Source organism: Heptranchias perlo, chromosome 10 (assembly GCF_035084215.1).
Source record: "Heptranchias perlo isolate sHepPer1 chromosome 10, sHepPer1.hap1, whole genome shotgun sequence".
Classification (NCBI taxonomy): Eukaryota; Metazoa; Chordata; class Chondrichthyes; order Hexanchiformes; family Hexanchidae; genus Heptranchias; species Heptranchias perlo.
In genome coordinates this window covers 18,868,468-18,882,701 of record NC_090334.1, presented here as the reverse complement: position 1 = coordinate 18,882,701, position 14,234 = coordinate 18,868,468, and positions in this window count along the sequence as shown.

The following is a 14,234-nucleotide window of genomic DNA, read 5'->3' as shown; positions in this document are numbered from 1 at the left end:
AGCTTTCGGAGGCTTCCTCCTTCATCAGGTGAATTCGTCACATTCACCTGACGAAGGAGGAAGCCTCCGAAAGCTTGTGATTTTCAAATAAAATTGTTGGACTATAACTTGGTGTTGTAAGATTGTTTACATTTGTCAACCCCAGTCCATCACCGGCATCTCCACATCATGAACATCAGGACAGGGGGGCGCAATGGATTTATTCCAGAGTCCATCTGAAGAGGAGGCACATCACCACAGTGAGGCACGGTGTGCAGTTCTGGGAGTTGCAGGTGCACAAGACAGAGGTGCGCCACAGAAGAGTAGAGGGGGGACAAACGGAGGGGCTGAGGTCACAGGAGGCACCACACACGAGAGAGGGTGTACAGGCAGAGGCTGAGCTTCCTGGACCTCTCTGAGAAGCAGTGCCTACCCAGGCTGAGATTGAATCGCCAGGTGGTCGCATCTGTTCCTTCATACAGAGCTGCTTCCGACTGGGCCTGGTGGCCACGCATTGCCTGGTGAAGTTAAAGTCACTACTGCCCTCAATTTCTTCACCTCCAGATCATTCCAAGGCGACATTACCAGGATCTTTCAGTCGTCTGCACATAAGTGTATATGACAGGCCACGGATGGCCTGTTTGCCAGGGCATCCGACTACGTTAACTTCCCCTGTGATGACATCAGCCAAACTGAGAGGGCAGTGGGTTTCCACTCTTTAGCTGGTTTCCCACGGGTGCAGGGGGCAATTGATTGCACATGTAGCAATCCGAGGACCTGTACATGAGCCAGGAATGTTCATCAGCCGAAAGGGCTATCACTCCATCAATGCACAGCTGGTGTGTGACCACCGGAAGAGGTTTCTGCAGGTGTGGGCCAAATTCTCTAGTAGCTGCCATGATTCCTTCATTTTGCACGAGTCCAATATCCTAACCCTCTTCCACACACAAGACAGGCTTAAGGGCTGGATCCTTGGAGACAAGGGATACCCCCCACAGATGTGGCTCATGACACCTGTGAGAAACCCCACCAACGAGACACAGCAGCGGTACAACAACAGTCACATCACCACCAGGTCTGACATTGAACAAGCCCGAGGAATGCTGAAGATGCGCTTCAGGTGCCTGGATCGATCTGGGGGATCCCTTCAGTATTCACCAGCGGGGGTGGTGCAGAATAATAGTGGTGTGTTGCGTCCTGCACAACGTCGTTCAACAGAAAGGGTTACAGGTGGAGGAGCTCGAATGCGCTCATGAAGCATCATCATCTGCCGGCAACATTGAAGAAGATGAGGAAGAGGAGGAGGAAGAGAAGGAGGAGGACAAAGATGGGCAATGCATCGACAGAGCAGCTGCACATGTGGCTGCTCGTGGTGCCAGGGAGTCACTCATATCTGATAGATTCTCATAAGGAGGAGATCTGCAAACTGGAGATAGTGAAATGGTCAAACCGCCTGGAACAACCACCAGCAACACCAGCCCCGCACCCCCACCACCTCCACTTGTACAAATCAGTCCTTCAGCCACACATACACCCATTGTAAATGCGCCCAATGGTTGGTATCAAGTCTTGGCGTTCATGATGAAGCACATGCAAGGGCGCTTTCACAAAAGAGGCTCAAGAATGGACAAGACGTGGCAGTGGTGATGACAATTATAACATTTAATGTGGAGTTAACAAAAAACAAATTGAAATGAAAAACATTTGTCAGACACCCTGTGCATACCCTTGGTGATTACAAAACCTTCGCCTTCCTCTTTCTACCGCTTCTACATAGTGCCTCCCCTGTGGCTTCAGCAGAGGTAGTGGCAGGTTGCTCGTCCCTGCCCTGACTGCTGAGATACTCTCGGCCTACGTCCTCAGGGTTTTGGAGCCTGTGAGGGCCCCGCCAAAGACTGCTCTACCTACACCCGTTCAGGAGCAGACTCGGCCATTGGGAGAGGAGGCAGCATTGCGGGTACTGGTTGAGAGGGGGCCAATGGGTGAGACGTGGGAGTGCTTTGAGTGGAGTCCCCACTTCCATGTCCCCTTTTGCCATCATCCCTCTCCAGGGTCCCGGCCACATCACTCCTACCACTCTGCTGGGCAACATCTTAGAGGACATCTATGACATGCTGTGAAGCCATGGCTAAAGAATCTGTCTGTCTGTTTAAGGCAGCAGGCTAGTTGGCATCCTGAGTCCGCATGGCCGTTGCCAGGGCCTGAATGGACTTATTTGAGAGCTGTGCTTGAAGCTCAATGGAGGCTGCCATTCTCTCCATCACAGACATTCCCGCACTTACCTGCGCCACCATCCCACTAACACTGGAGGTGGACTCCTCCATCCTCTCCGCTATTGTGGATAGTGTGCGTGGTATGTCTTCCAGTACCTCGAAAAGGTGAATCTGTACCTCAATCATTCTCAATCTCAACAATGGTCCCTGGGATTCATCATCTGCGTCCAGCTGAGCAGAGCTTGGAGAGGAGTGCGGCCCACAATGTGGACTCTCCACAGCTGCCCCATCACCAGTGTCTGCTCGTGCTCACTTGTGAGTGGTGACTCACCAGGTGACAACCCAACTAACTGTCTAACAGGACCCACAAGGTGTGAGTATCTGCGCTGGTGCATGGCTCGAGATGATGTGACGGTGCACCCTCAGAGGCCGGGAACTCCTCTGAGGAATCGTCCTCGACCAGGTCTTGTGGCGCTTCAGCAATCCTTGAAGGCCCTGAAAGAGAACATAAAACAATATTAAGAATCATTGCAGAAGTTATGTTGCGATGAGCATCCTGAGGTGTGCAACAGGTCAATCATTGATAACATCACTTCATAATGTGTGTGTGAGGGATGTTAAAGTTCTGTCACCAGACGTTTGCGCAGTGCCAGTCTCGGCATCTCCGACAGCCAGGCATTCAACCGTTCGGCTTAGTTTTAAGGCCTCTTCCTCCACCTCTGTGAGGGCCATGATTTGTGGTGGCCTCCCCTCCTGTCCTCACCCTCTCCGTGCATTTTGCGTTCTCTTCTCCTAAAAGGGGAGAAAGAACAGACGTGTGAGTGAGTGAGGGTGAAGGGGTCACCCGCTGGATGCATTGCTTTGGGTGAGGCTGACAATGAAAGAGATGCACCAGAGAGTATCAGACAGATTCATCACATTGCTTCAGATTGGAGTGAGTGGGAATGATGATTTCACAAATGGGGAGGTGAGGAAGTGCTCAGAAAGTGAAGGTAAGTTGATATTGAGCTTAAGTGGATGTGAGGAGTGATATGATGGAGTAGACTTGGCAGGACAGAGTGAGAAGGGCGGTAATGTGCACCACAGGATGTGGGTGAATCAGTAACTGTACTCACTTTTCCTGACCTGGTTAGGTCACTAAAGTGCTTCCTACACTGCACCCACATCCTTGAGATGGCGTTCCTACTACTCAGCTCCTCTGCCACCTCGAGCCAGGCCTTCTTGCTGGCAGAGGCAGGGCGCTTCCTCCTGTCAGCCAGGTACAATGTATCCCTCCTGCTCCTCACACAGGCTGGTAGTCACTCAAGAGAAGAGTCACTGAACGGGGTGCTGGCCTCATCATTTGTTGCTCCATTTGGTTCAATTCCTCCTTTCTCCCTCAACATTCATGGTTACGATGTCCCTTTAAATAATCCAGCTCCCAGTATGTCATTCGGGTGCGCAGTGCGCCCGCTGCGCAGCTTGGAGACGCGAAGCCCAGAAGTCACATTAAGGGCCTTCAATTGAGTCGCGCTTGCTCACGAAAAGGCGCGAAAATTTTTCCGGGTTTCCCACGCGCGTATTAACCACCATCCCCCCACACTCCCGCCTGCTGAGTTCCCGGCGGAATGTTAACATTTACCCCATGTTCTCTGTTTTTAATCCAGGCCTCTGGATTACTAGTCTAGTAACATAACCACTACACTAACCTACCGAACACAATTATGGATCAACTGAGGGTGCTTCTCCTCCACCCAACCCCCACTGATTTGGCACGTGGACTTCGAACGGCCGGCAATCACCGCAGTTCACACAAAGAAATCTGTTAACAGGTGATTCTTCCCCAACCTTTGATCCCAGCCTTTCCGGTCATTTTTTCCCCCCCCGTAAGTTAAAACTTCTTTCCTCCGGTAGCTGCTAATATTCTATTTTTGGGGAGTAAGATATTTTCAAAATGTAAAAAATCAAGGGCTCTATATTGAACCGTGTAACGCCCGTTGTTTCGGTGCTACGCGGCCTCCTGAATATCCAAGATGGCATCTTGGATGCGCACGCACGCTTCTCGTGTGATGTGCGCCGGACGCCATCTTGGTAAAGTGTTTAGCACATGTGCATAGAACGAACACCAACATCATGTAAAGTAGGGAGAATATGCGTTAGATCAGTGTGCAACACTGATTTAAAGTGATAGACACCATTTTGGCACTTAACGGTCCACTCAACGCACTGTCTTAACCATAACCATCCAAACATGTCTTAGAGGGCCTGGAGGACTAGCGCTATTTAAAGGGACCATGCAAGATTTACAGGTTAGTTGCTGGATTATTGCTTCTGGCTGCTGATGCATTTGTACCTGTTTTTGGAGGTCTCCTATACTTGAATACTAGGACGAGGGGACATAGCCTAACATTTAGAGCCAAGACGTGCAGGAGTGAAGTTAGGAAACGCTTCTACACACAAAGGGTAGGAGAAATTTGGAACTCACTTCTGCAAACGGCAGCTGGTGCTAATTTATGCTAAGTTGATGTTAATTTTAAATCTGAGATTGACAGATTTCTGTGAACCAAGGGTATTAAGGGATATGGGGCTAAGGCGGGTATATGGAGTTAGATCACAGATCAACCATGATCTCACTGAATGGCGAAACAGGCTCGTGGGCTAAATACCACTGCCACTTTCTGCCTCCTGTTATGCGCCACCTTCTCCTGCAAGAAAGTGAGAAGTGCGTCTGGGTGATGCGCATGACATGGTTGAATAGCTGCCAGTGTGAGTGACCTGAGTTGTGGGTGGGTGGCTTGAAACAGTGGTAGTGTGTAAGGGTGAGAGGAAGCATCTGGTTGGAAGAGTTGAGTACTGATGAAAAGAGTTTGTTGGTATGTGGGTGATGGGGGGGTGTAGTGCATGGTGCAGTTGGTAGGAGACGCCACTTGACAGTTGACCTCACTCACCTTGACCACTCGTGTCAAAGCATTGAACTTCTTCCTGCACTGCATCCATGTTCATGGTGCTGTGCGCCTGGCATTGACTTCGTCCCCTAGTGCCTTTTGAGCATACGTCTGGAGGGCCACAAATGTCTCGAGCTACCTGCGACAGGTCAACTGGGCACGGGTTAATCGCCCAATGCCATGCCTGCGGCCGTTTTCGGGAGTTAACCAATTTAACCCCCATGGAGTTTTAGACCCACAAAACTGATTATCTTTTCATTGTATTTCTATCACTACTGTCATATCTCTTACAAAAGAGCAGTGCTTAAACATAATTTTTTGTAACCATCTACCAGCTATCTTACTTTAATTGTATAGTTTTATTAAAATGTATTATGTCCCCTACAAACCCAGGTGTGTTTTTACCTGCCCAATATCTAGGTAAACGATAGTGAGCCCCATGTGAAGCAGAGCTCCCTTTCCGCTCTATTCTGACTTACTGGAATGGATCACGTGCAGCCATGTGATTTTCCTCATCTGTGGTGGGCAGATTGCACATACGCTCTGTCAGACTAAGGCTGTAAACCAACAAACGGTTTATTTAACATTGACCCAGCTTCTCTGTGCACTGTTGCATATTGCTACATCTGTCACAGCATTGCCTCCCACTCAGGTAAACTACTGTGCTGCTTCTCTCTACAAACAAACAAAATGAATTATCCCACTGCAATTTATATGCGTGACACATAAGTCTAGCTTGTGCCCAGCTATTGAATAAGCTAGGTTTTGAACTAATTTTACCTATATTTCTCCCATAAACTTCTGCCTGGAAAACAGAGGCTGCCTCTTTATCCAGTCAGCCAGTCATTCTTCCAGGCTCCACAATGGCCACTTTCGAAAGGTATTTCTTCCTTCGGAGAGTACTGTGTACAGCACGTGCGTGGTTTTCCAGCTGTCAGTGGCAGTCTGTATGAGTAAGTGGCAAAACTCCAAAGACCCACTGGCATTGTAGATCCACATTTTCAAGGGTTCTGCCAGCTGCCATAAGGCTCCAACTAAAACTAAGCACAGAGCTGGGTTTCCTGTCTTTTACCAGTTAATTGTGGGTCTCCAGTCTCTCTTAATTTGCAGTGACGACAGGGAGTAGAGTTCCAGAAAGCCAAGTTTAAATGTCAAAGTGCCTTTAGCTTTTCAATGGTCCCATCACCGTGATAATGGAAGAATTGGTGATTTGCAGGGTAGAGGGAGTGGGACTTGATCTGAGGAACAGCAGAGCAAACCAGCCCAACACAAAACTTCTTTTGAAAACACTAGGACCCATCAATCATCTTACCCCCCCTCTACACCCCACCCCCACCTGTTCCTGCCTCTGATGCCTGTACTTCCTTGTTTTCTCTCCATCTCCTAATTGGGCCTTGATTAAACCTTTACTTACCTTTCCCCTAGTCCCCAGAGAGGAAGTTCAAACATCTTGCAGCTTCGACATGTGTGATATTAGATTTATGATGTATTAAGCCTGTTACATAGTAATACTATAAAACAATAGAGCTGGTAGGGAGGGAGAGTTAAAGACTATAATTCAATCTCAGGATTCTGCTATCATTCTCAGATTACAGAAGTGACCTGGTGTGTGTAATAATTCCTTAAGTCTTTGGCTTCAGGCATTGTAGTGAATTCTTAGTCAATACTCAGTCACTGCGGGAGCTCAGAAGAGCAGACGATGTATCTATATATGGTGATTAACCAATATTAGCACTGTCATTTAGAGGCTTTCATTGAGAAATCCAATGAACCTTAGAGAAGATTTCACAATCTTTCTGAATGTAGAAAGGCTGAAAGAAAGAGCATCCAGTGGAGATTAGTAAAACTGTTTATACACTTCTTTTCAGGCAGACTGGCAAGCACAAAATATAGAACCTGAGGCAGAGCTGACTAACCCTTAGCTAGGCGGGTCAGTGCACTCTCTGTCCACCTATGAAACTGGAAGCATAAGGTTCCTACATTTCATTTTCTGCCATAATTATTCCTACGCTTTACAAATAAGCCTCTTACATCCTGGTTGGTCAAGAGGAAAATGGAGTGTACCACATAGGAACTCCATAGACAATATCAACACTTGAGCAGTGAGCGGAAGACTATAGGGGTGATTTGAAACCCCAAGAATGGGTGGGTTGGGGGTAGGTGGGAGTTGAAAATAGTTGTTTTTTTGGGTTGCGACCGTAACCCGGCTTTATTTCCGGGTTTAACATCGGTGCGTAAAAGTACAGGCTTCCCACTGGGAATGCAAAGTCCGAAAAATTTTGTGGTTGCAACCCAGAAATACAACTATTTTCAACTCCCACCCGCCCCCAACCCACCCGTTCTTGGGGTTTAAAATCACCCCCTATGTTTGTGGCAACAAGCTGTTTCAAGCTGCTCTGTCTCACCCTCCTCAAAAAGATGATACAGTGCCTTTAATTTTCTTATATGTCAGACTTACTTGCACAGACACATCTGTTAAATTCAAGAAAGATTTAAACTTACAAGCAGCTTGAATGAACTCCCCTGTATGGAAAAGTCATGAAAGATCAATGATAATTGTGTACCCTGGGCTCTCTCCCCCTCACCAGCTTGTAAGTTGCTTCTTCCTTTTTCCCAGCTGGCAGCAGAGTTGAAGTACCATTTCCCTGCTGCTGCCCTCATCAGTGCCTCTCACTCACAATCTCTCTTGGGCTTTAACCCAGCTGTCTTCTGCACAGCGACACAACATCCTTCTAATCCTTGGAGCAAATATTCGGGCTCCTGAAGAATTACCTGGTTGGGGGGGTGGTGGAGATTTTGAGGCCTCCCGCCCATTGGAAACAGGCAGTAGTGCCCCAAAAATGGCGTGGATCAACTTGCTGCCCCATTGCTGCAGCCGCCTCCATTTTGCCAGGGTCCTCAGAGTAGGCAGTCCTGGTTTCTGCCTGAAGAGGGCATGCAGCTAATTTAGATATTTAAATTGGGGTCGTATGTCAATAGGGCTCCGATGCCATTTTAGGACCGAACTGGGCAGAGCATGCGCCATGCACTCTCACTAAATATCAGCTGAGTGAGGAGCCCAAAGGTAAATACTTCTTTATTCTTGTAGGGCCGGGAGGAGCAGGAGCTCGATTTCCGCCAGCCTGATGCTAATGATGGCTGGCCCTCAAAAAGAACTGGGCCTTCCACCGGGACTATTCCACATTCCACAGGCCAGCTACCCGAAGTCTAGGGGGAGAATCTACCCTGCCTTTTTTTTGTCACAGGCCAGCAACCTGATAGCAAAACCTAAGTCAGCTCCTTAACCTTGCCATAGTTTTCTTTCAGCATCATGCTCAGGCACTGCAGCGAATAAAATAATTGGAAAGCACATTATTCAGACAGTATCTAACCTATTGTATACCTGACCTGGCAGTGCTTAATGCCAACAGTGAGCGTCAAAGGTAGTGAAATGCTCCATTCCCCAGCAATGACACACCTCCGAAAAGTACAAAATTCATTCACTCATCCATAATAAATGAATGAAAAAACTCTGCTATGTCTCGTTTACACAGAAAACAGCTCATTTTCTGAGGTAATTTGAGCCCTAAAGACTGATTTGCTGTCTACAAACAGTATCATTAAAGAGTGAGCAGTAAAGCCACTTACAGTTATTTCAGCCTTCATAAACCAACCCTTATTTAACTAAATGCTAGGGTAATGGCAGTAACAGCCATTTATACTGTGAAGGGTCATGTGCACAATCAGATCATGTATTTATTACATTGACCCCTGGAAGAAAATGAAAAATGAAATTCAAGAAAAAGAATATTAAAAAGTAGAAGAGATCTACAACCTCGCTTTATTGCTGTTGAGCTCAATGATAGTTCTGTGCCTGATGTAATTTGTTGACAACTATAGAGGGTCAGAGTAGTCAGATTCCTACTCTACTGAACAGTAGCACACATGGAACTTGACCTGAATGAACGATATGCTGTACAGTGCGATGCTACCCTAAGGCTAGCACTGTCTTCCCCCTGGCCTCTAATTCCAATTTTCCTGAGCAGTTCGCTTGACCTGTCATTTGCAAAATCTTCTAATTACAGTCTGGAACCATTCAAGCTTTGTGCTGCTTCCTCTCTCTCAGTGCAGTTACAAAAGGCATTTCCCAATGAGTCAGGCATCTCAGTCAGGGATTCAGCACTTTCATATCTTATTTTGATTTTGTTCTTAATAACCAGGTCTCTTTCTGTTTTGATACATTTGTAATCAGAAATTATTGCCAGGTAGCAAGAACCGCCTCAGTCAATCCCACCCCTCTTCTGTACCAGGGCAAGCCTTCCTTCACAGGGTCACTGTCTTCATCAAAACACATTTGGCAAACTTTTCTTATTGTCTGTTTGCAAACATCTGATGTAATATTAAGGAGAACGGATAGGGTGGATAGATAGAAACTATTTCCGCAGATTGGGGATTTTAGGAGTAGGGAGCACAGTCTAAAAATTAGAGCCAGACCTTTCAGGAGCGAGATTAGAAAACATTTCTACACACAAAGGGTGGTAGAAGTTTGGAACTCTCTTCCGCAAAAGGCAATTGATACTAGCTCAATTGCTAAATTTAAATCTGAGATAGATAGCTTTTTGGCAACCAAAGGTATTAAGGGATATGGGCCAAAGGCAGGTATATGGAGTTAGATCACAGATCAGCCATGATCTTATCAAATGGCGAAGCAGGCACGAGGGGCTGAATGGCCTACTCTTGTTCCTATGTTCCTATGATATAAACAGCGCTATGCACCATTATGTCACATGGATGACATTGGGCTCTTCTTTCTCCCCAAGCAAGAGGTTTCCATGAAGCCAGGGACCCTATAACTAGATTAAATAAACAATAAGAGATCATGGAAAGAGACCCCTCCCCACATATACATGTGTACACATGTTTGACTGACCGTTACTTCATACAGAGCATACAAGAATTTCATTCTCTTTGATTGTATGCATGAAAATTGGTCAGCTTATTGCATGGCAGTAAGGTCACACAGTAATGTACAAACAACATGTGGCATCAAGGGTGCAAGAGAATAGCTGGTATCTTATATCAGAGTTGGCAATTACAGAAAAATAACCTACAATTTCTAGCATTCGAATGTACAGGTTACAATTTGGGATATCTGAAAATACAGGGGGGTAAAGTTCTCTGGCTATATTACAACGTAATAAATCAACACATACTGTATGATTATTCAAAACAATTCCTTTGGAACACATACTACTACATTTGGGTCTTCAATGTGAAGCCTGGAAATTGAGGCTTATCCAGACTTGAGTTATTCTAAGCTTGTACAAAAGCTTCCTTGAACTGAAGCCCCAACAGTGAAATGGAGTTTGCTCCTGCATTTGTCTTCTCCTTATTGGAAGTCTATAGACTGAGCTTCCTTCTATTTCTGCAAGATAAATAACAACTCAAACTGAATTGATTGCAAGCCAAAAAGAGAACACAGGCAATATTCAGAGTAAACTGAAAAAGAAAATAGACCAATTGTACTGCGTACTGACGAGAACCAGATGATCTTTAAGGGAGTCCCTTTGGCTTTCCTCATCACAGTGGGTCCCCACCGCTGCTTGGCGGTTATGGAAGTTAACAAGGCTCCATAGAGATATCCTCTATTGAGAACATTCAGAAAATGAACTGTTAAAAAAATACATATTGGGACTCCTCTTACTAACATATCTATATCCTAGAACTGACTGTAATATTAAAAAACATTATTCAAAAAAGTGAGTCACATTCAACACTATTGTTTTGGCCAGTCCTCTCATTGTTTCATGGTGTCACTTGCCTTGCAGACTCCTGCACAGTCCTTTGGTGTAGGTTGTGCTAGCATCAGCATTCTAAAAGGGTACTTTGCTGTTCAATTTAAATCTCGTGAAATATATAAATGGTTACTTCATTCTATAAGGGAGAAATTCCACATAAAGCAATACTCAGGATTTCTTGGAGTGAAATTAAATTCTGAATCAAGAGCCAACTCTAATACTTGTTTTAATTTATCTTCCTGCCACAATGCAGGCAATTTGCTTTACTTTTCAAAACAAGAAACATTCAATCTTTTTTCGCTCTTAGATTATCAGGCCTGTCAAATGTCACTTCTAAAATTAGTTCTTATCGTTCAATAATCAAGTGTTGACTTTCCATTAGGACAGGAGGGGGGGATCAGGACTTGAGGTGGGGGGGACAGGACGGCGGTGGGGGGGAGGACAAGACAGGGGGGGGTCATTCTTGGAGGGAGGGAAACTGGTGTGGGGATGGCCTCGGTTCTTTTTCTGGAGCCCAGAGGAGCACACCTGCTGCCTCCTGGCCCCAAAAAAATAAATAAAAAACCTACCTTTGGGCTCCTCTTCGGCCGGACCGCCAGCTGATAGTGGGCTGAACGTACACAGCGCTCGCACTGCCCCGTTGAGTCCTAAAATGGCACCGATGTCCTAGGATCCCGATTTAAATACCTACATTAGCTGTGAGCATGCTTCAGGCGACTGCCCAGGCTGCATGTTCCGACAAATTGGGAATAATCACAGCGACGGTGGGGAAAGTTCTTCCCCACGATATCTGGAGTGCTCGGGCCCGGTATTACCAGGGCGGCGGGTTCGGGGCGGGGGGGCGATTGGGCGCGTAGGTAACGCGCCCGGTGAAATCAGTCTGCCCCGAACGCAATTGCAAGCAGATTGGATCCACTTATCTGGTCTTCCGGGTTCCCCGCTGCTGAACTGCGCGTCAGGCGGACTGCACATGCGCAGTAAGGTCTGTTAGCTGGAGGAGCTCTATTTAAAGGGGCAGTCCTCCACTGACTGATGCTGCAAGAAATAGGAAAAATTACAGCATGGAGCAGCCCAGGGGGAAGGCTGCTCCCAGGTTTAATGATGCCTCACTCCTGCTCTTACTGGATGGGGTGAGGAGGAGGGGGAGGACAAAGATCTTCCCCCCAGCGGGCGGGAGGAAGCGGCCTGCCTCTGCCACCAAGAAGGCCTGGCCCGAGGTGGCAGAGGAGGTCACCTGCACCACCAACATATCGCCCACCTGCATACAGTGCAGGAGGCGCTTCAATGACCTCAGTAGGTCAGCCGAAGTGAGTACACTTACTCTTTCCCCTACACTCCGTCTGCCACATCACCGCCCCCACCCCACATCTCCTTCTGCACTGCCAACACTACTCTGTCACATCACTCCTCATACCCACTCAAACCTCATCCTCATCTTACCTGCACTTACTCAACTCGCCAGTACTCATCCCGCCACTACCACTCAACCCAATCCTCATACAATCTCATGGCTGTATCTCTTTCACGGTCAGCCTCACCCAACCTGCCACTACCTGTGCTGCAGCCACAGGGCATGCATCACATATGTGCAGTAGGAAGCGTAAGGCAAACGTGTCGTGAGCATGAAGGGGATGCACAAGGGTGTTTGAGGGTTTGTCATGGTTGTTACTTATATTTAATTTCTGACCAACTCACATTACATATTATATTGTCACCACTACTGCCACGTCTTTGTGAATCTTGTCTGGTTTGTGCAATAATGCCCTTTCCTGAGGATCACAATGAAGATCCACACCTGATGCCACCCATTGTGTCACTGCACAGTGGGTGTAGGTGTATTTGCAGGGCTCTTTTGTGCAGACGACTGAGAGACATCGGCGATGTCCCCGGTTGCACCCTGGAAGGATGCGGAGGAGAAGTTGTTGAGGGCAGTGGTGACTTTGACAGCAACAGGTAAGAAGATGGTGCTCGGGCCAGCCGGGAGCAGCTCGGCATGAAGGAGGCTGCAGATGTCCACGACTACATGTTGAGTGACTCTGAGCCTCGTGTGCACTGCTGCTCAGAGAGGTCCAGGAAGCTGAGCCTCGGTCTGTGGACCCTGTGGTGAGGGTAGTGCCCTCTGCGACGCATCTCTCTCTGCGGTTGCCCTCCCTCCTGCTGTGCAGGTGGATGTGTCACAGCACTGTGTTGTGGAGCTCCACGTGTCAGAGGTAGACGACGTGGCCAGTGAGGCTGGTGATGCTGTTCGCCCTCCGAGGAGGTCATGACTGCAGCTACAGCGGCTCCCATCCGGAAGATGTACATCTGAGGGGGTCTGCAAGGTAGGTACATGTGTCTGGACACCGGGGTAAGTGTGCAAGTTGGTGAATTTTATTGTTAGGAGGAGGGTGGTGGAGGCCAAACTTTGTCCAAAGTGACAGAGTGGCCTCCTGCAATGAGTGAGGGTCTCCCCCCAACACCTGTCAAATGGACCTTTGCAGCTGCCACAGGCTGATGGCTGCAACACGTCCATTTGAACTGGGAGTGTTTCCCCCAGTACGGGAAACAGTCCCAGTTGTTTGTAAAATCCCAACCCTCCTGAAATCTCTCGTTAAATCAGTTCTGTAAACGACCTGAAATACCTAAATAAATACTTTAAGTGGCACCCTGCCGGCTTTAATTGCCTGCGGGAGTCCCACATGCGGGGGCTGCGCACGCATGTCAGCGCGTCTGTGGGAAACCCGGAAGTGGGCGGGTTGGAGCCGGGCTCCCGACCCGCCCCGGGAATCCCCGATTTTCAGAGCCCCCCCGCCAGGAACGCACCCGATCGCGGGTGCTAAAATCGACCCCATACTGTTTATCCCTTCCACAGGAACATCATCACACACATTGGGGGTAATTAGGACTTTGGATGATAGTGTAAAACGGGTGATATCGATTCAAATGCCCATCATACACCTCACCCTATTTTGGGAGTGGTGTATAACGAGCGGTTGAATCTGTATCACTTGTTTTACAAAATCACCAAAGTCAATATTACCCCGCTGAGCGACTGCACGACAACAAAGGCTCCAGAACTGAATCAAACTGCTTGTAGTACTGGAACAATATATGGTGTGAGTAACAAAAACCAATAACAGAGTGACTCCAAGGCTGCAACCTCATCTCAGGATTCAAATAACAGTTATAGATTTTTGTAAATTAGAAATCGATTTGAATTTCTCAATCAAGTTACTGACTTGTGATCACTTGTAGACATCCATTATTTAATGTACTATTTGATCCCTGTCCTGCTGCTGATGAACATATTTTTTAAAATTGGAATTGAGTGGACTTCAGCAACTGACACGACTGACTGGGCC